A 26,939-nucleotide genomic window follows, 5' to 3' on the forward strand; every position below is an offset into this window, starting at 1 on the left:
AGCCCGCCACCCATCACCCACCTCCCTAATTGTCCCCAGGGTTCCAAATTGCTCATGGGTCTTCGTGCCTCTTTGCATTTGGTCTTGCGTCTCCTCTGCCTGGTGTGCACTGATCCCCTCTTCTCCTTCTTGATACTGTACTCGTCTTTTGTCCTTTAAACTTGGTTCACGTGTGTCCCCTTCCACGAAGTTTTACATAAGCCTGCAGCAGACCTCTCCGTCCTCTGGTTCCATTCCTGGAGCACTTACTTCACTGTGTCTCACATTAGAGCTGTTGTTTCTGTCTGTCTGCTGCAGGAGGGTGTGCAACTCCATCTTTTGCATCTCTTTATCCCCAGGGCCCTCATAGCACCTTTTATAATAATAATAACAAGACTAATGATAATGTTTATCATGTACTGAGACCTCTTTTGTGTTAGGCATTCTACATATATTATCTCCAATCCTCACAATAACCTTTTAAGATAGTTTTTTGTTTGTTTGTTTGTTTTTCCAGTTTTTATAAATGAGGACAGTGAGGCCCAGGGAAGTTAAGCAGATTAGCCAAGACCACACAGCTAATAAGTGGCTTGGGTTTGAGCTGGGGTCCTCCAGCTTGCACTATTCCCCGCTGCCTCTCCAGAGCAGGCTCCTTATTAGGAATGGACTATTCCAGCATCGGAGGAGGGCCTGTCCCTGTCTCCTGCACTTGCTTGGGGACAGAAACATGTCACCAGCCCTTGCCCTAGCCTCTGGCTCTGTGTGCCTTGACCAGAGGCTTTGGCTTTTCTGAAGGTCAACAGCTCTCCAGCTGAAAGATCAGTGAGCAGTCATTCTAACATGGAGGTTTTATTGGGCACCGGCTCTGTCTTGGGCCCAGTGGGAGACACAGAGGTGGTCTGATCTGGGAATTTAGGATTCCGTTCATGTTGTCAGCTCTGATGGGCAAGGATGATAATTCCAGCACAGTAAGCGATCACATATGATCTTGGTTTGCTTTGGAACGCAGGGTCAACATATTAATTGCATTTTGCTCCAGCTGATATTAAAGCTACTTTGATCCCATGAGTCTCCACCATCTTGGACAGGGGATGGCACAGATGAGAGAGAACCCAGGTGGTGCTCAGAAACCAGCTGGACACGTGTAGGCTACAGATGAATGGAGTCACTGATTGTCAGAGCTAGAAGGGCCTTGGAGGTCACGTGGTCCAGCCTCTTCATTTACTGATAAAGAAACTCAGGCCCAGACCAATGCCCTCTTATGCCCCTTCCCCCTTCTCTCCTGCTCATTCTCAGGGCACAGTATCTTAACGACTCATGGGGTGCTTTTTTTTTGTTTTTAAACTACTGGATGTCTTTCCTTCTTTGTTTAAATCCTCCCCATCTTTTAAAGTCTGGTTCAAATACCCCCTTTTTTCCCCCATGATGTCTTTCCCAATTTCTGCTAAGAATGGATTTAAACCTCACCCAGATTAACCTCCTTCCAGGGGATCCTTTTCTGAACTCCCTCCAAAATTTATCAGTTCCTTGCTGAAGACACTAGTCGTATTTTGTCCTGTAATATTTTAAAATCTGTGTTCTTCCCACTATGAGAATGTCTAATCATCAAGAGCAGGAACTGTATTTCATTCAGACCCCTTTCCCCTCCAGTGCTCAGAAAAGATGATTAATGATGGTGATGAAATGACAGTCTCTTTTGCCCCTGCTGGACTGCCCTGTGGCAGGCAGGCAGGAAGACTGCCTAAGGTCACGTGGAAAATCGGTGGCATTGCAAGATCTAGACTTGGTGGTCCTTGGGCTCCATTACACCGAGCTGCTTCAGAGCTACCTTGACAGAGACCACTTCTGTGTATTCCTCCTGTGACACTTTGTTGTTTAGATGCAAAATTGGGGATCTCAGCTCTTGACTACTTAGGGGCATGGAGGAAATGGGCTGGGATGGTCAGTGTGCTCATATGAAATAAATGATGTGCTCAAGGCAATTGAACAAATAGGTGCTAGGCAGAGTCTCATGCCTTGCAGAGGAATTAAACTTGACTGTGGCCTGTTTCTTCCCTTCAGCAGCTCCTATCTAGGGGTTATCGTATCTTCCCAAGAAGAGATTCCCCAGGAGGCTGGGATTCTTTCTGCTGATGGCAGCCCAGCAAGGCTCAGGAAGGGGAGGGGGACCTTGGAGCAGAAATAGCACGTTCGTGAGGTAACAGTTCGGGGAAAGGCAGGCAGGAAAGGGGAGGATGGAGTGACCTGGCTGGAGGGTAAGTAGAAGTGGGGAGAGAGAAGTCTGGAAAGGAGGCCAGGACATTTAATTCATAGAGGTTCTATCTAGTTCTAGGAAAAAAAAAAAAGAGGCAACCTGATAATAATGACGAATGATCATGGAGCACTTACTAAGTTGCCAGGCTCTGTTCTAAGCATTTTACGTGCGTAGCTCATTTAACCTTCACAGCGATCTGAAGTTGAGGGGATAATCATTCCCCATGTTAGACATGAACAAACTGAGGCACAGAGAAGCTAAGTGAATTGCCTAAAGTTATTAAGCAGTAGAGCTGCAATTTAAACGTCTGCATCCAGACTCCATTATTTGTACTCCTGAGCTCTGTACTATGTTGTCTCATAAAAAATCAATCTACAGAATATATATATATATATATATATATTTTTAAAACTGCTGAAAGTCAACCGGAAAAAGACAACACAATAAAAAATTGGGTGACATACGAGCAGACGGTGTACAGAAGAGGTAGCGGTAGGGGGTGTAGCAGAAAGAAGTTGGGCTGTGGAGTCTGCTGGTCCTAACTGGTGACCTTGAGCAAGTTACTTTCAAAGCCTCGTTCTTTTTCACCTATGAAATGGGGACAATGAAACCTACTGCACATAGAATCCTTTAGATGAAAGTTAGGCCTCTGGGGAGACTTGAATTCTCAGATGGAGAAAGAGTGGACTAAACTCAGCAGGGAAATTGCCCACCCAGCTTCATGCCATGGTCCAACCCTGGGCCGTGCTCCCCTGTCTGGGCACGGGGCTAGAGGCAGGACACGGGTCAGCCAGGGACGCAGCCTCCCAGAGGAGTGGTCGTAGTGGAATCACAGAATGGAGAATGGCTTCCCCTAGACATGATCTTGAGAAAGCCATAAACAGCTGGGGTCAGACCTATGACCACTGTGGTGTTTTTAACTCATATAGGCCATGATGATATCTGGGCAGAAGGAGAGAAACAAAACGACTGTAGTATTGCTAATCTCTGTATTCACCTGTGCCTTGCATGGTACCTGATCAGAATTATGTGAGGAAGGAACGACAGGGTGTGGTTCGGTACCAACACAGCAAAGATCGATGCTACACACCACCTGGGTCTCATTAGCTCAGTCTCAAACCCTGGTCCAATAATAACACTATGCAGTTGATAAGGTGCTTCTAGGTGATCTCGTTGGCTCCTCACAGGAACCCCCATTCCCTTCCGCATTTTACAGATGAGGAAACCGAGGACACAGTGAGGTTCAAGGGCTTGCACATTTAGAAGAAAAGTCAAAAAAAGAGCAGATCAATACGTAGTAAGACATATGCAGGGCCCTGTGACAGGCACCTGGATGTCATCCCATTGAATTCTTCTCAACCCTGTGAGGGGGGCGTGCTACCCCCATCCTTAGGTGTAAAGAAGTGAGATTCAGGGAGGCCAAGCAATTTGCTCCAGGGCACACAGCTTCTCAGGGGCAGAGCCTGTGCTTGGACACAGAGCTTCTGTCCCTAAAACCCAAGCTCTTTCTTTGTAACGTACTTTAGTGACTCCGGCATGAGGGCTGTCCCAGGTACTCATGACCATGACTATTTCTCTCATCGAGGCAGTTGTAGAGAGGAAAAGGCAGATGGCCCTTAATGTTGCTGGTGGTATTTGCTTATTGTTTGCTTTGATGGGGAAGGGAGCCTCGTCTTCCTCCTCGGAGGGCAGAGAGAAAACTCCCACCTTCTAATGCCTCAGCACATGCTTTGCAGGTTAGAGATTACAAGGAAGCATTCAGAAACAGCAAAGGAATTCTCTCCTAAGTCAGATGGCCTAAATTGAAATGATAATCGTAGTGATAATAATAGTAAGAAAATAAGTGATCGGTTATTGAGCTCTTATGTGGTAAGTGCTTTTCACAAGTCATTTCATTTCATCTTCATAAGTGCGCTACGTACTAGGTGGTATTATTATCTCCATTTTGCAGAAGAAGAGCCTGAGGCAGAAAAGCTGGTCACCTGCCCAAGGCCATGTGGTGTGGCAGGATCTGAGCCCAGGGCGGTTTGATTTCAGCTCTTAGACGTGACCTGGGCCACCTCGCAGCTGTGCCCTGATGCCTGTGTCATCTTTTACTTATATAGTGCTTTCCGGTTTATAAAGCAGGTTCACAGGCAGCATCTTATTGAACCCTTCCAACCTCATCTGAGGGGGACACATTCTTAACTTCACTTAATAGGCAGGGAAACCAAGGCTTGGGGGAGCTGAAGGGCCCTCCCAAGTTTACACAGCCAGGGAGGTGGGTACCAGATCTCCGGTTTGATGCTTGCGTCCAGGAGCTCTTGAGGCCCCACCTGGAGCACGTGCCCACAGCTCCTCAGCACCCCTGCCAGTCTCCCGGTGGGCGGCTGCTCTGCATTTGCTTGCCAGTTGGTTGGTTCCAGAACTATCAGCCACGGCTCCTCAGTCAAGCAGAAATGTCTGTGTTCACAGGTGCCTCTGGAGGTGTATCTATGTGTCATGTTTTGCTTTTCCATTTAGTTCATGGCAGGTACTGCATTTCCAGAGCATCCACTGGGTGAATTTCAGGAGATTTAAGACAATTGCAGGTGAACACTCTGCCCTGAGATCACACCGTGGCAGTGGACACAGACCAAGCGGCATTGTTTTGTAAAGTTGGCACCTCTGTAAGTTACCCTGATATCAGAGCAGAATTCTTTATAGAAGGTTATCCTACACATAAATCATCATTAGACTACCTCATTTTTGTTTAATGCCTGCCTAGCTGTGCTGTAGTCTAAAAATGTATGTTTAGTGAAGTCAAGGGTTGCAGGGAAATTATAGGGTTTTCAAAAACCCATTTGCTTTGCTGGTGCTCACATCAGAATCAATCTTGCCTTTAGTTCTCAATCTCATTACAAACATGCAGTATTGCTTGCCGGATTCTGGCATTTAATGTAGGGTAGCGTTTATTCAGAAGAAGCCAACGGTGCTTACAGAGTGGTAGAGCTATGTATAGATGGCACTTCCTGCCAAGCCTGTGATTTTGAACTCTGTTGCGTATCAGTGAGACTTCGCCGCAAAAGCTGGAACCATGTGGGACCCGGCAGAGCAGAGGCCAGAACTGGATGGAGGTGGTGTTGGGAGGGGAGCTGATATTCATCACGCCACAAGCCTCACTGTGCCAGCACACAGTAGGTGCTCAGACAATGATTGTTGAGTACCTGGAGGAATGTTTAACCAGGAGGGTGACTGACCCTTGGATTAGGTTGTAAATGAGATGGATTTAAATGAAGGGGAGGATGTGGTTCTGTGGCTGCTGGAATAAAGCCTTCATTTGCTCCTGCGATGCCCCACATCAGCAGGACCTACTTGCAGCCCCTTTTTGGTGGAGGGAAGCTGTGTAGCAAAGCTGGAAGGGTGTGGGCTCTGGCCTCAGAGATACTTGGGCTCAAATCCCGTCTTGCTCCTTCCTTGCCATGTGACCTTAGTTAAGTCCTTTAACCTCTCTGAGCTTCAGTTTCCTCACATGAGAGGAATAGAAATGATGTACTTTTTCGCTACAGGGAAAACGTTTTTTACGCATAGTTTATATTTTTCTATATAGATCTACTTTCTACATATAGATTCTTTCTCTATCTGTAGGCTTTCAATTTTTCCTAGTTCTGAGCAGACACATGATAAACTGCCCAGGATTAGTCATCTTCTTCTTGAGACCTGGAAGGTCTCTCTGTGAGGAGTGAGATTCCAGGGGTGGGCATCCAGGAGTGGGCATCCAGGAGTGAGCATCCAAGTGTGGACATCCAGGGGTGAGCGTCCAGGGGTGTGTATATAGGCATGAGTATATAGAAGTGAGCATCACCTTGTGTGTATGTGAAAGTAAGCATCCAGGGGTGGGCATCCAGGAGTAAGCATCCAAGTGTGGGCATCCAGGGGTGAGTATATAGGGGTGAGCATCCAGGAATAAATATACAGGGAGACGGGCTTGGCTCTCATTACCCTGGAGGTCACTTGGCCTTCAGGGTGAAGGGCACAGGTTAGGAAAGCTAGGAGACAACTCTCATACTGGGTCAGAGGCAGCGTAAGTCCTTCATGTTATCCTGCATGGCTGAAGCCCATTCCCTAACATTATAATCTTGGCTTTTGTAGTCTACCTGTCATCTTGCTGTGAGCAGAATTCTCAGGAGTTTAGGCATGTGTCTTTTGGGGCTGCCGAGCCTGCCTTTTGCAGTGGAATGCAAAGCCGGTTGGAGCCAGGAACAGCCCTCTGCCTTCCAGTACAGAGGGCAGTGGGGCTCAGAGGCTTCCTGGAAACTGGGAGTGTTTTCCTCTCACACATGGAGACCCCCCGCCCCTCTCCATTTCAAGGTCAGAGCATATCTTTAGGGACCTGGAATCTGCCAGAATCTGGACCGTCAGCTGGGAAGCAGACGACAGAGTGGGAGACAGAAGCCTATGACAGTGAGTGGCATTGGGCAGCCAGGCATTGGATGACCTTTGTCCTCTGTGTGGTGGTCCGGTGGGCTCTTGGACTTTGTGAAGAAAAGGAGTCCTTTCTGAGAGCACATGGCAGGGGTGCCTCTTCACTGCCCTTCAGAATGGGACACAGAAAAGGAAAAGGCTTGTATCTAGAATATTCCAGAGCCTGCTGTTCCTGACATAGGCTGAGGCAAGCAGTTGTGCGAAGCCTGATGGGTTACAGGAAGAGACACAAACTCCATCAGGCTGTTCCTGGCAATGCCATGTCTTAGGTGGACTTCATCCCCTGAATCTCTCTAGATGGCTGTGTTGGCATAAGCAACAGTCAGTTGTTTGAATTTTCAGTTCATTATTTAATCTAGCAAATGTTTTTTGAGCACTTCCTGTGTGCAAGATGCTGTGTTATTAGACAGTGATTCCCAAGGGTCTTTGCTTGAGGACCTCAAGGGATTTGGAGAAGTTCCTCTTCCCGCACACCAAAGAAACTCATTTTAATTATAATACATATGTGCATATGTATATGAATAACATGCATGGTGTAACTTGTACATATTGACGACACAAACATGTATACTCACCCTCACCCTTCTTTGCCTGTGGAGAGGGGTGAGAGATTCACCTAGAATCTAGACCCTCAGAAACACCCCAGAGTGGAGACCGGGGCAGACACCTTGGCCCTCTGTCCATGGGAAAGAGCATAGCCACGGGAGCATCTAGGTCAGAAGTGTGTCTGGGTGAGTGTTCAGGTCTGGGCCTTTTCTCCTGAGCAGAGAGGACAACTTCTCGTTCCCTCTTCGTCTTCTGGGTCGGAATGTGGGTGGCCCACATGTTCTGAATTTCATGGACAGTTTTGGATGGATCACTATTTAGTGAGACCTATTCGGTTCAAAGAGGGTAAACAGAAGCATGGAGGGTGTGGGGAATGATCTGCTTATCTTCAGGGGACTTGCTGTCTGACAGGTAGGATGAATTTGGGACACAGGTGACCCCAACATGGGGCAGAGTGTGATGAGAAAACACACAGCCTCTCAGGGCTCAGAGGCAGGAGCCCCGTTTTCTATGATGAGCACAGACACTGTGTAAGGTGGCATTTCCCATGGGCCCTAGAGGATGGATGTTTTGGCAGGCAGGGCTCCTGCAGGGGAGACTGTTCTAGACCTGTCAGCTCACAACTTTAGAACCACCTGGGGAGATTTTTTTAAAAAAAACACCAATGGCCAGACCCCACCCCAAACAATTAAGTAACGATCCCTGGGGGAAGACCCAGGCACCTGTATTTGTGAAAGCCCCCTGGGTGCATCTGGTGAGCCACTGGGTTGCAAAACCCTGTTCAGTGTACAGGAGGCCACGGAGGTGAAATCTGGGAGCACTGAGAACAAAGGCTGAGCTCCTGGGGGAGAAAAGCCAGGTTTGGCTGCAGCTCGGGATCCATCTAAGGGTGGGGTGTGGTTGAAGCTGCACTGAGTGCGTGTAATTGAAGGGCAGTGGGGAGCCACTGAAGATTTTGAGTAAGGAGTGTTCTGGAAGGACTTTTGGGAGCTGGTCTTCAGTGATTAAGGATGTTCCCAGAAACATGGCGATCATCCCTGCTCAGCCTCCTGGAACCCAAGTCAACCCTTGGATTTCCTAAGCAGGGTCACTGGGCCTCCTTCAGGCCGGTGGGCTGCAGGCAACCTCTGTCCTGCACCCCACACTCCCTCTTTTTCTCCTGTCTCCTCTCCAGGGGTTGTCCCATAAGCCAGGGCACTGGCAAGGTGAACGCAGGAGCTTGCTAGCGAGGCCTGTGGGAAGAAAGGCCCCACAGCGTCACGCAGTTTAAGCAGTGTGGGGATCTGAGGCAAGCTCGACAGTCTCTTTATACTATTAGTGAGCAGATCTGTATTGTGCTTGTAGAGTTTACAGGACACTTTGACTCTTGTAACAGTTCTGTGTGAAACAGTTATCCCCATTTACAGATGGGCAAACAGAGGCTCAGAGAGGTTCAGTGACCTTACTCTGCTGCCTCTCTAATTTCTCCTATCACTTTGCTGCCTCTCTAATTTCTCCTATCACTTTGCTGCCTCTCTAATTTCTCCTATCACTTTGCTGCCTCTCTAATTTCCCTTCTACTTGAGAGAAGAAAACCTTCGGAACAGAAGTAGGGAGCACTGCGGGCCAGCATTTATTCAGCCACTGGACTGACTCTATGCCAGGCACTGTCACAGCTGTGACCTCATGTTTTAAAGACAGAATATCTTTTCTGTTTCCTCACGGTCTGTGGCCCATGAAGAATGGGAAAATACTTGGCTCCGCCAGCAGTTAGATGACTAGATAAATAAAACCATGTGACCACTATTCCAGGTCTATTTCAGGAGTGTACCTCATCAGGGCACTTCTGTGTTGTTTGATCTCATTTTATTCTTGTGACAGGTGGTGTCAGCCCTACTTTCAAATGAGGAAACTGAGGCTCAGAGAAATACCTTTCTCTGGCCAGGTAGCAGAGTCAGAGTGGCAGGGGAAGCCACGCTGTGCAGAGTACATTGACGCTGCACTGACTTGTTGTATGGAATTGGGGGAGGGGGAGGTAATAATAAAACACATAGTACCTGCCTTGCCACTATGGAGAACAGTATGGAGGTTCCTTAAAAAACTAAATATAAAGATACCCTATGATCCAGCAATCCCACTCCTGTGCAAGTATCCAGACAAAACTCTAATTCAAAAAGGTAAATGCACCCCAATGATCGTAGCAGCACTAGCCAAAACATGGAAACAACCCAAATGCCCGTCAAGAGAGGACTGGTTTAAGACAAATGTGTGTGTATTACACACACACACACACACACACACAATGGAATTACTCAGCCATAGAAAAAGCATGAAATAATGCCATTTGAAGCAACATGGATGGACCTAGATATTATCATATTAAATGGAGTAAGTCCAACAGAGAAAGACAAATATTATATGATATCATTTTTATGTGGAATCTAAAAAATAATACAAATGAATCTATATGCAAAACAGAAATAGACTCACAGACATAGAAAATGAGCTTAAGGTTACTGAAGGGAAGATAAATTGGGAGTATGGGATTAACAGACACAAACTACTAAACATCAAATAGATAAGCAACAAGGATCTACTGTATAACATAGGGAACAATATTCAACATCTTGTAATAACCTATAATGGAAAATAATCTGAAAAAAATATAGAACGGAATCACTTTTCTGTACACCTGAAACTAATACAATATTGTAAATCAACTATACTTCAATTAAAAAAACCCACATAGCATCTGCCATGTGCCAGGCACTATTCAAATTGCGTTATACAAACTAACTTGTTTAGTCCTCCCAATATCATGATAAGGTAGGTAGAATTATCATCCCCATTTTAAAGGTGAAGGAAATGAGGAACATAGAGGTGAGGTAACTCACCTAAGGCCATGCAGCTAGTAAGAAGTAGAGTGGGGACTCCATTCCAAGCCATCAGGCACCAGAGCCCATGCTTCATCTCTTGACCATGCAAGCTGGGTCTCCTGGTTTCCTGTTCCAGGCTGTTCCACTGGACTGGGTCAGGAGGAGGAAGGGAAAACAGAAAAGGCAGGCTTCAATCTGGGGGCTGGTTATGCAGATCCGAGGCGGCCTCATCTGGAGGGGGCATGTCCAGGTGTGAGACCCCACTCTGGAGGCTGGGTGTCCAGGTGTGACCCCTTTGGGCATCATTCTGGTCTCTGCCTCTTCCCTCCCCCTTTGGATCATTTGTCTAATAGTCACCAGCTCCCCCAGAGCCTGGTAAGGATCAGGCTAGAAAGGTGGGGAGGGGGCCTGGGGTTTCCTGTTCCAGCTGTCTCACAAAATGGTTTTATGCCCTTTCTCTGGATGTCAGTTTCCTCATATGTAAGTGAAAGGGCTGAAACGGATGATCCATAGACCCCTTCAGTTTAACAAATCCCCCCGAGCTCCATGTGCCCTCCATCATGCTGGACACTGGGGACCCGGTGACAGGTCTGTGTCCTGCTGGGGAGACACACATGTTAAGAAAAGAGCTCCAGCAGGTATAATCCTTAAAGAAACTCTTGCACAGGTGCAAGACAGGAATTGTCATGGCAGCAATGTTTGTGATAGCAAAAGAACAGAAACCAATATGGATAAATTAAATCTGTTACATTCCTACAATGAAATACTATACTGCAGAGGAAATGCATGAACCAGAGCTTTACAAATCAACCTGGACATGTCACTGGAACATGTTGAATGGAAAAAGCACATTGCCGAAGGATGCGTACATTACGGTACCATTTGCATAAAGTTTGAAAACATGCAGAACAGTATACTGTATCGTTTCTGGATACATACATATGTAGCAAAAGTATCAAAACATACAAGAGAATGATAAACACCATATTTAGGGTAGTGCTTACGTCTGAGGAAGGAAACAGTGGGCTCATGGAGGGCAATATAACTGTTTTCAGAATGTCTTATTTTTTTTAAATGTTTCTTCTAAAACAGATCAGAAGAAAATACAGTCAAAGTAAACATGGATATTTTCATATTATTTTTTTCCTTTTTCTATAGGCCTGCTATATTTCATTAGAAAGGTATCCATATCCATACCATATGCAAAATGCCAGGAGAGAGGTGAGATCGCAGGCTAGGTCCCTCTGTGACATTCTAGGGCTGGGGGACTGAGCGGAGAGAGGAGGTTGGAGGTGAAAGTAAGGTTTGGGGGCTGATCCTCGGGGGGGGGGCGGCGTCTGTGGTCGTGGGGCCGGGGAGGGGCGAGTACACAGCGTGCATCTCAGCTGTGCCCTAATTCCTGCCGCCTCTGCCAGGGCCACCTCGGGCAGGCTTGGTGCTCAGCAGCTATTAAATAACACAAGTGAAAATAGTGGAAATATAAGAGGAGGAGAGGTGTATCTGCCTCGGGATCCCACTGTCATCTGTTTCCCAGTTTAATGAGAGTCTGAAGACCCAGCATGAGGCCACTAAAAATTAAGAATATGAGGAGTACTCATAGGGCTACGAGGCCCCTTTGCTCTGTGGTTTCCGAAGCTGGGAACCAAGGAGCATCCTGACAGCCATCCACCTGTCCTTCTGCCCTGAGGGGCAGTCAGTCAGTGTCAGAGGCCAGCTGGATAGGGACAGGTGACTGGGGGGTGGGGGGAGATGCCCAGATAATTACCTCCTTTGAGAAGTTTACTCCCAATTCCAGCTCAAATTACAAGAGAAGGCTGGGAGCCCAGGTCAGAGCCAACAGGGAAACCTGAGAGAGAAAAGTGATCTCCCGGTGCTCCTGCAGCCTGGAGAGCGCAGGGTGTGCTGGGCGGAGGGTGGGCGGGCAAGGATCACCACATGCTGCCTTCTAGAACACCTAGTTCTATCCAATTTGCCCTGAAACACTGATTTCCCCTGTCCTGCCCTTCCTCTGTTTCCCCAGCCCTCTTACATACCCAAGTTCCCAGGTGGTACATGAAGATGGTAGAATTGGTTTTTCGGGGCTGGAAGGGACCTTGAAAGCCATGGAACCCCGTCCCCTGCTCATTATATAGATGCCCTTTTTGACCTTGACTGGGCCTGAGACCCAGGCCTCTAGAAGCATCCCGCTATAGGATGAGGGCGGCTGTCATCCTCAACAGGGTGGATTTGGGTTGAGACTCTCCAAGGTATAGAAGGATTGCCAGCGTTTTCAAAGAACACACGAGCGTGTGTATCAGGGTCTGTGTGCAGGACAGAGTCTGTACCTTGTTTATCATAAGCAGGCAGATAACAGACGTGTTCCTGAAAAGTGAGATCTCAAATCTCATCTGAAAACGGATGAGTGCTCTTTTTAGGATGAGTGCCCTTTTAGGTGATGATGAGTGCATCACCTTGAGGTGATGTTGGCAAGCATGGGAAAAGTTGGGCAGGCTTTGCTGATACAAAGAGACACTGGGACAGCCGTTTTGGGAAGCAGTTTGGTAGTAGGTAGCTGAAGCCGTAAATGTCCATGTCCTTTGGGCTCTATCCTTAAAAAATAACCAAAGATGGCAGTAAAGATGTCTGTTAGCTGCAATGTTATTTACAACAGTGGAAACAAAATCCTACATATCCAGTAATAGGAGAATGATTAAATAATTTATGATACAATAATAGAAATGAAATAGTCTAATACATTTTCAATTACTTGAAAAAAGATCATAATATGATGTTAAGCGGAAAATACATTTTTAGCCAATTGGTAGGATCCCAATTGGCTAAAAAATATACACATTCACACATATATCATAGATGGATATCCTGACCTACTTCAACGTTATTAGTGATTGCTATGGTTCTTTCTGGGTGGTGAGATTAGGAGTGATTTCTGTTTTTTCTTTTATAGTTTTCTATATTCTGTGAGTATGTTTTGAGGAGAGTAAATATGAAGTGGTTTTGAAAAGCCATATTTAAGTGTAGATACCTTACAAAGTAGCTTCTGCTCTTGCTAATTTAGGAAGTTCCTCCTTTATGAAGTTCCTTCTTATGTTGGGCTAAAATCTGCTTTCCTGAAGTTCATCCCTTAGGTCTTCACCCAATCCCCTGCCCACCCCCACCCCCCACAAACTTCCACAGAATTACATAGTTTCCTTCTTTCTCTGTGGCACCCTCTGTAACTGAGGACAGCCACCATCCTCTCCTGCACCTCCCGCCCCGCCCAGTGTCCCATCCTCCTGGCTCACGCAACCAGTTTCTGCAGCAGGCCCTTGTATGATCTCAGCTCAGCTCATCCCATCCTGGGTGCCACCTCTGGTCATACTCCAGTTTGTCAATGTCTTTCTCAAAACCCAGGCTCAGAGTGGATGCCCCACACCACACATGGTAGGAACAGAGGGTTCCATGACACCCTCACCCCCTCCTTGGTTGGAACATGCTCTTTCCACCAGTGCAGCCTGGGATCTGCTTTCTCATCATCCACCTCGTGGAGCTGCTGCTTCTGAGCTTCCTGGTTCTCAGTAGTCCTGGGCCCTTTACCTAAGTCTCTCAACTTCCTCATTTCTAACATAAGAATATTCTTCTATAACCCAGATATCCATAGGATGGTCCCTGCCTCCTAAAAGCTATAAAAGTTGCCTCTAATTTTAATTCCACATCCTTGGGAAAGTCCCATGTCCTTCCCAAGATGTCTGCACGTTTCAGGAAGGTTTATGGTCTCATAGCTCTCCCTGACTCCTGCTTCCCAACTCTTCCGAATCCTTGCTCTTTGCTCTGTTTCAGGGATGCTTTATCTCTGTCCTGCTGCTGACCAAATGTGGCCTCAACCGCCTTCCTGATTGTCACAGAAGTCCCACCCTCACATAGGCCCGCATGTATTTTGCAGACCTTCTGTGAGCTTTTGGGCGGCCGGGTGACAGGGACCACAGAAAGTCATCTCCAAGGGTCCATTGGGCACCTGCCATGTTGAGTGGTCTTCCTTCTGTGGCGCTGGGCTGCCAGTCCCATCTCTGAGAGGAGCCCAGAACCACTTTTCCCTTTTCAACTTCCCAAATTAACCTTCTAACAGAGAGGACTCAGAGGGTCACTGGGATCTTTCACACAATTTCAGGGAGTGTGTTGACGTTGGCATACGTTAATCCCTTTAATAGTGAAAAAACCTGTGAGGGCTTGCTTCCTTCTCCTTCCCTCCTCTGGTGCTTTACCAAAGAGCAAGGCACTCCTGCTCCCAGGACAAAGGGCCTTTCCTGCAGGTGGTGGAGGGCGTAACAGAGACTCCAGACACACCAGTGGCTGTGGTTTCGGTGAGACAGGTACAGGTGTGACGTCTCATCTTTATGATGGGTGGGCGACAGTCTGCGGCCAGGTGCTCCTTTGTTTTGATAGTTCCAGCCCCAACACTTGGAGTCCCCCTACCCCACCTTGGGTGGGGAGAAATTTATAATCTGATTTTGTGACTCACTGAAAAGGAAATGTCAGAATTTCTTAAGAAGGTTAAAAAACAAAACCAAGAACTCTTTAAAGTGGCCCATTTTGCATTTCTGACTTGACTCTGCAACTTGATTATAGTCAAGAGGAGACTTTGGTTGGCATTCCTGAGCAAGTGGGAATCCTCCAAAGGCATGAAGCTCCGATGTAGGGGAGAGAGAGCAAGCCGGAGGAAGCAGGAGACTGACTGGGACTGGGTCTCAGCTGGGTCTCGCCTTGGGCAATTACTTACCTCTCGGAACTTCCTCATCTATAAAATGGGGATGCTGATGGGAGTTATTACTTTACTAGTGTTAGTTCATTGGCTATACCTACCTCAACCAGGAGCCCAGACCAGCTGCTAATACTTCCCTGGGGGATCTGCCTCCTTTTAGGGCAGTTCTTCCTTAAATCTCTCTTCTATCATAAATTAGCATTCACATAATCTACATTCCTTCTCCGTGGTCTTATGAGTGTTGTATTTTTCCTTACCAGCCCTGGACAAATCATCTGGGGCTCCATAGAGAAAGAGGAATTAAACTCAACTGCTGTCTAGTGACTTACAATAGAAGCCACTGAAGGCTTTTGAGGCGTTGTTTCCTTGGACTGACAGATCTCAGAGTCTGGAGCCCTATGGCAGTGCTTGCCAACTGTTTTCACTTCTCAACATGAGTAGAAAAAGATACGATTGATATGGCATATTGGGGCAAAAGGAGGAGGTTGTCTACAATGGAGGTGACTGGTTCCCATGGATGGTGGTGGGGATCTGCCTGCCCCAGGTCCCTCCCCCGACTCATCTAGGGCTGAGGGAGCTCTTCGCATGGGTCACCCGGCTGTGGAGTCAAGAGGAGACCGTGGGAAACGTAGTGGGTAGGTAGGAAGGTACCTATAGGTAGAGGAGGGGCGTCAGTTTGGAACCTGTGGTTTTCCATGGGCAAGGAAGTGCCATGACAGGGTGGAGTGGCCCAGGTAGCTTCCCTGCCACTCCTTCTCTTTTTCTTCCTCCTCCATCTCCACATGACTCCTCCCAAATGGACTTTAATTATCAAGTCACTGTTTCAGGAATAGCTAAAAAGAGGTGAGCCGGTGAGATGTCACTATCAGCTTTCAAATCCTTGTTTCTTCTCCTGGTAGTGGAGAAGGATCCATCATGGCCCATGGTCCTTCCTTCACCTGCTTTCTAGGAAGGTGTGTGTATGTTGATCCATCCACCCCCCCACCCACCCATCCACCCCCGCTCTACCCTCTGGATCTGGGCCCCGGCCCTCAATAGAGTCATAGCTCAGGTGACAGTCAGGGGAAGCTTCCCTCCTCAAGGAGAAGTTTCGACATGAAGGTGGGGAAGATCAAGGAGCAGTGGCTGTTGAGGGGAAAGGGTGATGGAGACAGCGTGACGGCGGTGAGCTGAATTAATTCCCTGGTGTCACGTTTAATGAAGGGCTGCCTTCCGTGCTGCCTCAGAAAGGCACATCATGGAGTGATTGGTGCTGGGTGCACGCACAGCTCCAATTAAGAGTTTCTGCATCTCGCAGGGCTGGGGTGCCTTTGAATCTCTAGACTTGGGGGCTTTTCGATCCCCTCCCCCTTCCAGGCTTGCACAGCCCTCATCCAAAAATCAGGGATCTTTGCTTCTCTTAAAGGGAAAGAACTCAGGGATCTGTTTTAGCTGCGTACATACGTTTCTGGTGGCCCTTTCTTCTTCTCCCATCTCCCTTAGTTGTCCTTAGGTAAGGTCCAAGCCTCTCTTTTGCAAACAATGCCTATTTCACCTGGTCCCCAGTGACTGAATCCTAGAATCACAGAGGCTTAGCACTGGGAGGGGACGTTGCAGGTGACCTAGTCCAGAGTCCCAGAGTCAGTGACAGCTGGGACTAGAACCAGGCTCTCTGAGACCATCTCCCTGGCCTCCTGTCTCTGTTCTGGCAACACTCAGAGCGAGCGACAGCTACATCTAAGCCCCACTAAGTCACAGGTCTCAGCTGCCAATTCAAAGTGATGCCCACAACCATTGCAACTTACCCACATATCACACTTGACAATCAACAGAAGTGTACATGCATCATCTCATGTTATATGTGCTGCGCTGAAGGCCAGGGCGATACTCTTACCCTTGGGTTTGAATCCCAACTCAGCCACTAACTAATACGTGACCTTGTGCTACTTCTAGTGCTTAACTTGAAGCCTCTTTGTCACATTTGAAAGTCAAGAATAATAACACTGGGCTTCCCTGGTGGCGCAGTGGTTGAGAGTCCGCCTGCCGATGCAGGGGACACGGGTTCGTGCCCTGGTCCGGGAAGATCCCACATGCCGCGGAGCGGCTGGGCCCGTGAGCCATGGGAACTGAGCCTGCGTGTCCAGAGCCTGTGCTCCGCAATGGGAGAGGCCACAGCAGTAAGAGGCCTGTGTACCGAAAAAAAAAAAAAAAAAGAATAATAACACTTATTGCACAAGTTCACAACAGAGTAGACTCTTGTTTTGTGGATGAAGAATAAGGCTCTGAGATGAAGTGACGTGCCCCCAGCACAGTGGCAATGAATGTCAAAGGGGGAACCAGAGCACAGGGCTTCTCTGTGCTGTGTTTGCATCACCTTTTGCTACAATGAAGTTGCCACCCTCCTTCTCCTCCTCCAGCACCCTCACCAACATCCTCCTCATCATCTCAGCTACCATTTATTGAGCTTTTACTTTGTGCCAAGCACTCTGCTGAGTGCTTTATACATTTCACACCATTTAAATCTGACAGTGAGCGGGAGGTAGGTTTTAAATTTATTCCCATTTCACATTCGAGGAAACAGAGGCTCAGAGAGGCTGTGTGGCCTGGGGTAAAGAGCTATTAAGTGCCCTCTGCAGGATTCACAGCCAGGAACACTGGACTCCCACACCCATACAGTTATTCCTTGTGTCCCACCAGTCCTGCCGCTGTCCTGGGGTCACAGGCCCCCTGGGACAGCTATGGGCTGAGTGACAGGGCAGGCTTAGGGACTGACTTTCGCCGGCTCAGGTGCCAGGCTCTGTGCTCATCTGGGGCGGGGGGACTCCCTGGTCCTCCTGGTGTCCTTGCTTCTCCACAGGCCCCTCGCACTCACCCCACCCCTGACATCAGGATTTGCAGCATTTCCCAACCGTGACGGAAACAGGCTTCTTCTCCCTTGTTCTCATAGTGGGAGACTGAGGCCCAGAGAGGGAACAGTACACAGCAGCCTCATGCAGAGCCTCTAGCAAATGACAACATGCTGGTCCCCAGACCCTGCCATTTACCCAGGCTGCTCTGCTGAATGTGCCCTGGTCCCAGCAAGCAATCCAAAAGAGACATGCTCTGCCTAATACTCGAAGAAGTCTTTGTCCCAGTGACCAGCTTGCGGCTCATTTCTTCCATGTGTGCTGGCCGGGAGGGATCAGGATGAAGCCCCTGGGGAGATCCAGCATCCTTTCCTGCCCGCCAGGGCTGGCTCTCCTAACTCATCGTCCCGTAAAATGCTGCTGTGAGATCCACTCAAAATTTTATGTGTCCCCCCAACCCCTTCCTCTTTATCGGTGGGACTGCTGAGACCCTAATATGAGCCACTGGAGTAAATGAACCCAAATCATTGTTCCGCCCTGTAGGTTTGGGCTGACAAAGCTTTCCCCGTCTTGCTTGGCTGTGGTTTTCATGATGAACCTCTCTCAGCTTTTATGGGTGTGTGTTCAGTTCCCAGAGGCTTCAGTGAAAGAGGCCTCTAGGATTCAGAGCTCAGAGCTCCTATCTCCTCTACCCTGAAACTGGGACTTTTGATAGAAATGAAAAGGCTTGTGCTAGGGAGGGAGACTCTGCCTTCTGTAATGCACTCTGGATCCTTTAAGTCACACACACACACACGCACGCACGCACGCACGCATGCACGCACGCACGCAGGCACACAGCAGAGGTTCATGAACCGGTGGTGTTAAATAACAATTAGGTCAATAATGCCCTTTACAAGAACCTTTTAACAAATTGCATTCATTGATAATTAGCCCCTGTGAGAATCTTAGTCTTGATGGAAACTGGATCCAGACGCAGACCCAGTGCTGGGAGTTGAGACTCTCCTCTTCCAGGAATACCTTTCCTTGCTCAGCTCTACTTGAGAAGGGCAGAGCCATGGCCCTGGGTCAATTTCTGCAACTCCTGTTGCCTTGACCTTGAACAAGGGTGCCATCTTTCCCCCTGTAGGCCTCCATTCTTCTCCCCAGGTGGCTTACACGGGTGGCTGGGGAAGCCATGAGTTGAGGATACGTTGCTGGCTCTGTGGCTGAGGGCACAGCTTGGCACCAAGAGCATCTCTGAAAGACGAGTGCTTTCCGCTGTTTGTCCAGGGCTTCCCAAGAGGTGGTGGCTTCTCCTCTTGCTTGTCTTCTGACCAAGCCCAGAGATGGTGCCCAGGCATGTTACAGAGAGAAGTAGCTTGAGAGGGGTGAGAAACTGTCTGAAATAATTCCATCCTTCCCTGGAGACTTGGCGTGAATTTTATCTAATCACCATGGCAACAGATAAAAAAAAAAAGAAAAAAGGTGTGAGCATTTCGCCTTTGCTGTGATAATTCAGATTTATATATTCAGATCAGATTGGAGTTGGAGATTTTTTTTTTTAAGGGAGCAGATGCAGCAGAAGGTGTGACTACAAATAATGTAGCACAAATGTTTGATGATCCTGCCCTTTAAGAAGTAGAACGCAGTTTCCTGCAGTTTTTCCAGAATATAATTATTCCATCAAACCCATTGCAATGAGGACTCATTACGGGCCTGAATAATGCAGAGTCACGTCCGTGCCAACAACACGCCTGCGCACACACAAACACACACAAACACGCATGCATGGGCAGCCCCCACCCGCAGCCGCTGGCCTCCCCCAAACAGAAACCTCAGAAAGCACCCAGAAAGGCATGTAGGCCTCGGCAAGGGGCCTGAGAAGGCTGGGACTGAAGGGCTAGGCAGGATAGCTCAGACTCCACCCCGGAAGGGAACATATTCCCAGCTGATGCTGGGTGAAGAACCCTCCTTCCCCTGTCGTCCCACCCACGTGAGCCCCCTGCCATTTTGTAGAGCATAAACCCTTGGGGGGCAAGCGCTGGAGCTGGGTGATCCTGTCGTACAATCTCTATTCAACCTGGGGGATTAATTCAGACATTTTCATTAAGTATGTGATTCTGTACGTTTGTTCGAAGTACCGTCTGATCTGAACACGTCTGCTGACTCTCAGGCCAAGCGCTTTTCCGGTAAAGCCTTCACTTGGGGATTAGAATTAGCACCGAGACCTACACTCTGCTTTCTTTCATCCTTGCTTTGCTCACTCCAGGCAAGACTGGCGTGCGGGCAACGGCCTACGTGCTGCTTGGCAACGTGGACACACCCAGGAGACACGTTATCAATGGTTATTGGGCGTTATCTACCCCTCTGCCTAACACGTGTGCCTGCAGGTACCACCTTTCAGCAGCTGACAACTTCTCTAGATCTCTTGGTCTCAAGCCGTTGAAAGTTCCGCCAGTGGGATCGCCTTCGTAATTCACTGCCCCTGGTGGAGACTGCGAGACTTCCCTCCATTCTGCCAAAGGGGCACAGTCCCCCTCGACTGCACCCACTCTGGGCCACACAAAGACACTGGCATCTACCTGCCCAGACCAGCCCTTCCCAGCTGCCCCCAGGAAAGAGCGAGGGTGGTGCCAGGACGTGCAGCAGGAGGGGGTGGGGGGTGGGGGAGGGAGACGGAGCCCCTACGGGCTTGGCTGGGATCCCCTCAGTGCTGCCCCCACTTCTTGCTGGAGGATGAATCCTCCATCATTCTCTCTCCTCCACCACAGACGCCCCTGAACCAACATTTCCCAAATGAGAAACCCAGGCCCGGAAGCGTCACAGGGCTCACTGGGGGCAAAGCAAGAACATGAACGCAGGACCTCCAGCTTCGAAGCTGTCACTCCCCAGTGCCTCTTGTCAACCACATCCAACCCTGATATGTCAGACAGTGGCCAGACACAGGCTTGTCGCTCTGTGTGCCATGTTTCCCTTCAGGGTCCCTAGTGGCCTGGGTGTCTGCTATCGTGAAGGTCCACCAGACCCTCGGGGCTGTCTCTTCTAATACGTCCCATTCCTCACTCCTTCTTGGGATGCAGCCTAAAGTCTCCCTGCTGGAAGGGGCGCTCCTTCCATCCTCTGCTTTGGGTTGCATGCCTTTCATGCCCAGGAGGAGCTCCCGGCAGACCTGCCCTTCTGGATCCGGCTTAGCCTGAGTTCCTGCCCATGACGAGCCCCTACCAGCAGGCTGGGTTCATCCGTGTCTAGGCCTCAGCATCTTGCCAAGAAGGGTCCAGGTCACCCGCTGCCTCCTTCCCAGCAGATGGGCTGGGTCTGCCGGCCACGTGGTGCTGTTCTCTGCTGCCCTCTCTGTAGACATCTCAGAAAGGTCCTTTTCCCATAATTCACCTGAGATGTCCAGGCTACAAGATATGGAGCGCTTGAGACAAGGGTGCAGTCCCCCCCCACCCACACACACACACAAGGAATTAACGCTGCTTCTCAGAGGACTCCTTGTTCCCTGTGTGCACGCCGCCCTCTGAACGGGGAGAGGCAGGCAGCAGATTGTTTGTGTTTGGTGTGTAATTTATTTACCTGGGAAAGCACAGCTCCGCAGCAGCATCTGCTTTCCAGCATGTTTCCAGGCCCTCGTCCTGGCTCACACCCCATCTGGCCCAGAGGAGACCAGGGAATCAGGACATGGGGTCTGGAGGAGGAACCCGTAGTTCGGGGCCTAGTCCTTGTCTCTTCTGCATCCCTGGGCTGTGGGTCCTCTCTGGGAATGGGAGTGTTCCATCCACATAGGGGAAGGATGAGGAAGACCCCAGAAGCCCTGCTTCAGAGCTCAGCAGGGCCCCACAAGGTGTGTGTAAGGCTGGGTCCTGGGCTGTAGGAACACAGAGCCGACGGGAGCCTCACCTGACCTGCTCCGTGCTCTGCCAGCGGCCGGGCCTGCGCAGTGGGTCCCCGAGAAGTTGCTGCCCCAGCACCCCCTGCCTCTCCTGCTGCCACCCCAGTTGTGGGCAATGGTGACTGAGGTGGGCAGGGAAAGGGTAGCTGATGCAGGCCCTTCTCAGCCTCCTTACATCGCTGGGTCTCCCCAAGTGAGGGTCGGGTCATCCAAGCCCCAGGTTCCTGTACATAATAGCTGGGCCGGGATCCAAGCAACACCGCCAGCCTAGATGGAATCCCAGCCCTCCTCTCCTCCAATCCCCATCACCAAAGTGCACTGCAGGCAAGAGAGGACCGGGGCCCCCATGCTCTGCACTGCCTGGACCCTGTGCTCTGTTCTGAGCCACTCCAGGGAGTGTGTCGACGGCTGGTGACCAGGGAGAGTCAGGTCTTATGAAAAAGCTGATGGAATTAGGCCCTGTGGCTGGAGATGAGCAGACTTTGAAGGACATGGTTCCGGCCTTCCTTCTAATGTGTGGTATTATCTGAGAGATGGGAGAGCAGGCCTACTTTTCTTGTGCAACAGGCTCCAAGGGGCAGGACCAGTGGGCAGGAATTATGGGGAGGACAGAGGCGCTTCAATATCACTTCAATACCAATGTTATTTTTCTAACAAAGTGGTCAAGCAGTGTCTTGGATTCCCTCGTGAGGTAGTGAGCTCGCCGTTACTGAGTGTGTATAAAGCAGGGCCAGATGGTGATAATATTAGTTACCATTTACTGAGTGCCTGCTATGGGTCAAGTGTTCTTGCTCTATGTTTACTTTCTCCTAACAACCCGCTATTAGGTATCGTTGTCCCCATAATGCACTGGCGGCAGTAAGCTCAGAGAGGTTAAGTAATTTGCTCAAGATCACACAGCTTGTAAATAGCAGAGCAGACCTGTCCTGCTGAGCCTGTGCTCTTCCTGGCATTTTACGGGGCTTGTGGAAGGGAAAGCTACTGTGTGGGGGAAGAGGTCACCAGATGACCTCTAAGGGCCTTCTTCCTAAAGATTTAGTGGCTTACTCCCCTGTGAAGTCATCTTTGCTTAGCCCTTTGATCACCTGGCATTTCAATCTGACCTCGACACTTAGGCTCACCTGGACCCTCAGGACATGGCTACAGCAGCTTATAAAACTCTCCCACAAGGTACTGCATTCCGTACACACCGCAGTTGTGTGAGTTGGGCCTCATCCTTCTCCCGTGTTACCTGAGGGAACTGAGGTCTGAGGATCTGGGTGGTCTGTCACAGGTCCCGAAGCCACATGCTCCGGGCTAGACCCCTGACTCCTGAGGTTAGTTTGCCATCTGACTGCCTTGGTGTGCCTGGACCTCCCTCCTCTGGACAGCTCAGTAGGGCATGCAACTTTTATTCATTCAGGTATTTCTTTCTGCTACGATGGGTTTTCATGGAGCCACCTGGAATGCCAGCCCTGCCCTTAGCATTGTGCTGATGGTGTGGCCTGAGGAGGGTCAGGAAGAGGGTGGTGAGTGCTTATTGACTGACTGGCCGCTGGTCACCCAGGCTGCTTGGCAGGGGCTCTGTAAGCAGCCCCCGGCCAGGATTACATCAAGGTAGTACCTAAAATCTGAGAAAACCTACTCCCAGGGCTTAGGGTTTGGGGTTGATAAAAAGAGAAGAAAAGAAAAAGCTCTGTTGTGTCTCAGTTGTTATGGAGAGAAGGACTCCAGGGAGGGAAGGTTGGAGTCTAGAGGCAGGGGCCACAGGAGGGAGCAAGAGGCAACACAGACCGTGGAGGTGGGGAGGGAGGGAGGGACGGAGTGAGGGAGGAAGATGGGTAGAGAAAGCAACAGGGTGGCAGGGCGCCTGGCGTCTGGGTTGGATTTGTTCGTTTACTCATCTATCATTCACTGTGTGCTCTCAGGAGCCACCATCCAGAGGTGAGATGGACCTAACGGAGGCACAGCTTCTACGCCGGTGTTGTGTGCTATATTGGAGGTGTGTCCTGGGTGCTTAGGGAGCCCTGCTGAGAGGGGACCGGGCCTGCTTAGGGAGGTTCGAGGAAGACCTGAGATTTCCGCTGAGTCCTAAGGCAGGAGCTTGTGAGGCGAGGAGGGGGACGGGAGAGTTGGTCCAGGTTACGGGAGCAGCGCTGTGCAAAGGACCGAAGGCAGAGGAGAGCACCCTGTGGTCCCAGGTTGCCGACAGCACAGCCAAAGCTGAGGAGTGGGGAGTGCATTTCAGCAAGATGCCCTGATGCCAGGCAGTGGGGAGGGTGGCTTGGATTGGAGGAAATTGGCTCCCAGCGCTTCCATAGGTACCACTGTGCTTCCCTCAACCTCCCCATCCCTGTGACAGAGAAAGGGGCACAGAGAGGGGGCCTCAGAGCCCTCTGCCAGGGCGCTTCCCTTCGGCCACACAGCCAGCTAGGGACGGCCCTGGAATGAGGCCCAGGTCCCAGCTGCCTGACCTCTGGCCTTCTCCCAAAGGACCGCATCAGTGGTGTCTAACACATTTGCAAAATGCTGCATTTTTATAACACGAATTCACTTACTATGGGCCTGGCACTCTTCTAAGCACTCTACATATATTAATTAATTTAATCCTCAGAGTAACCTTATGAGAAATGTACTCTTATTATCCCCATCTTACAGATGAAGACACTGAGGCACAGAGAAGTTAAGGGGCTTGCCCCTTAAGTTACACACTAGTAAGTGGTGCTACGGGGATCTGCATCTAAGCACTGTAGCTCAGACCCTCCTTGCTTGGTCAACTTAGTATCATGAATCAGAAGATAAACAGTTTAAGAACTAGCCTGTCTGAAGGGGAGGGAGATACTGGGTGCCTGTCTCACATGGGGTGACATGAGTCTCTCTGGGGGCCGACGTCCGCAGCCCCCTGGCCCTGGTGAAGGGGGCGCACTCTGGCTCAGTGGGAGTGAAGGGACACAGGAGAAAGGCAGCCAGGGAAGGCTCCCTCTGGTCTGGTCGGTGCTGGTGCGCCTCCGTGTGAAGGACAGAGGGTGGCAGGGTTCCTGCTACCCCGTCCTTGTCCCCCCTCCCCAGCCCGCCTTGTCCTTCCGGGAAGGAAAGCCCCCTGGGGTAGAGTAGCCCAGACTCCCTTGGTAGCCTGCCCTGGTTCCGTTTTCTTTTGTTTTTGTTTTGTAGCTACCTTGGGTTTTTTTTTTAATTGACTTTTTAATGAAGTATGACATACATACAGAGACGTACACAGACCTTAAGTGTACGGTTCAATAAATCTTTACAAAACAAACACACCTGTGTAGCCAGCCCCTAGGTGAGCCTCCCCAGCACCCCGAAGCCTCCTGTGTGTCCCACCAGCTGTTACCTCCACCCCTCCCCGCAAGGTGACCACCCTCCTGACACCTGTCACTGTAGATCAGTGTTGCCTGGTCTTGAACTTCCTACGAAGGGAAGCACGTGGTGCGTTCTCTCAGCCTGGCCTCTCAGACTCAACGTGATGTCTGGGAGGTTCGCCCTTGAGATGTGCTTGTCATCCTGGTCTTTAATCAGCCCTGCCGTCAGGCAGCCCCTGGTCCTGCCGACCTGCACTTCCTTTGGTTTACCTGCCCTCCGTGGCGGGGTGGGCGGCAAGGTTAGGCACAGAACCCGTTTATCTCAGAGCAAACCCGCCTCGTTCCTGTGACATCCTTTACTCTCACCTGTAGTTTCGAGAATTTTGTCTTACTTTTCCAATAGGAAAACATGGTCTAGAATCAAAACCAGGCTTTGGGGGCGGAGGCTCCCTTTCACAGCCTCTGGCTCAGGCCCAAATGGGATGCACAGACCAGGCAGAGGGTGAGGTCGCTGTGGACTTTGTGCCCCCCCCCGCCCCGCCACGGGGGGCTCTGGTTACCAGGGTGACCATTGGCTGGGGCTAGTTGGAGAGTGGAGGGAACACCCACCAACTGTAAGCCTGGTGGGATGCGGGGAAGGACTAAGGGATTGCAAAGGTCCCTTCCGGCTCAGAAATCCCAGGAATCCAGCTTTCTTGTAAAGACTGTCTTTCTGGGGACTTCCCTGGCGGCGCAGTGGTTAGGACTCCGCACTTCCAATGCAGGGGGCACAGGTTCAATCCCAGGTGGGGGAACTAAAATCCCGCATGCCACACATCGCGGCCAAAAACAAAAATAAGGCTGTCTTTCTGCAAAGGGAAAGGTGCTAATGTGTATCCTTGAGGCCTCACCTGGCATCCCAGGGGCTTGTCAAAATGCAGAATCTCAGGCCCCACCCTGCCCTACAGGATCAGAATCTGCATGTAACAAGACAGGTTGCTTCAGCACATTAAGGTTTGAGAGGCCCTGCTTTGGGCAGCACACTGAAGTGATCAAGAACTTGGGCTCTGGAACCAGACTGTCTGGGTTTGGATCCTGGCTCAGCCACTTACTGTGTGACTTTAGGCAAGTTGCTTAACTTCTTTGAGCTTTAGCTATAAAATGAGGATAATAATAGTCCATACCTCAAGGGGTTGTTGTGAGATTTCATTGAGATAGCCCCCGTGAAACACTGAGCAGTACCGTAGCATGTGGTTAGCAATGTATATTATCTAAAGGAGCCAGGCGCTGGACTGGGCACTGTTCACACATTACCTCATCGAACTCTCACAGCAGCCTTAGGGTAAACAGTCTGATTATGTTTATTTTACAGATGAAGAAGCTGAGGCTGATGAGTTAGCTTGTCCAGGAGACAGAAGGAGCCAGAGTTTGAAAGAGGAGTTCTCTTCTGGTGTGGGGTAGAGTGGGAGGTGTGGCCAGTAGCTACTTTCTCCCCATATAGGTGTAGGGATGAGACTGATACTCGCAGGCCAGAAACAGGTTGCTGGTGTGTTAATGGATATTAAATTCTGCCCGTTAATCGCCAAGGATTCACTGTTAAGGATACACACAAGGTGTTTCTCTCCCAGCAAGCTCTAAATTAAGTGAGAAAGGGAGAGGAAGAGAGAGAATGCTCAGAGGATCTGGGCTTCGGGAAGGACCTGCTCCTTAGGAAAGCGGGCCAGGGGTCAAGCGTGTGGTTATGCCGCAGCGCGGGAGATGAGGCGGCCCGCGGTACTGGGCTCCACTCAACATCCTGCATCTCAGGGAACCGCTGGGCTGATGAGCAGCCGGCTCCCTGGGGAGCTTGGGAAGACAGAGGGCCCTGGATGCACACGGGTGTGGCTGGAAATGTCCAGGGCTGTGGGATCTCTGGGAGGCATGGGGTGTAAGTTGGTCACAGCTGGGCTCTGTGTCTGTTCCTGCTCACGTGTGTGTGCAGCCAAGTCATGCCTGTGGCCCTCAGGGGGACTGACCTGGCCTCCTGCCCGGCACCCCGCTCCGCCGCCTCCTGGGCCTCCGCCTCTGGGCCCGGCTGTCTCCTGCTGCCCCTCCCAGCCTCTGCCTGCCTCCCTCTTTCTCACCACCTTCTCCCAGGTCTACTCCTCGTC

General features: G+C 50.0%; 1 protein-coding gene across 1 annotated transcript in view; it reads left to right on the forward strand.

Moving 5' to 3' along the window:
• The window catches only part of DSCAML1 (DS cell adhesion molecule like 1), a gene marked incomplete at its 3' end in the record, with an annotated part of 343,503 nt that overhangs the window by 24,714 nt on the left and 291,850 nt on the right, over positions 1-26,939 (forward strand). The window lies entirely within an intron of this gene.

The sequence above is a fragment of the Mesoplodon bidens genome, assembly GCF_964165515.1.
Source record: "Mesoplodon bidens genome assembly, chromosome: 7".
NCBI classification, from domain to species: Eukaryota; Metazoa; Chordata; class Mammalia; order Artiodactyla; family Ziphiidae; genus Mesoplodon; species Mesoplodon bidens.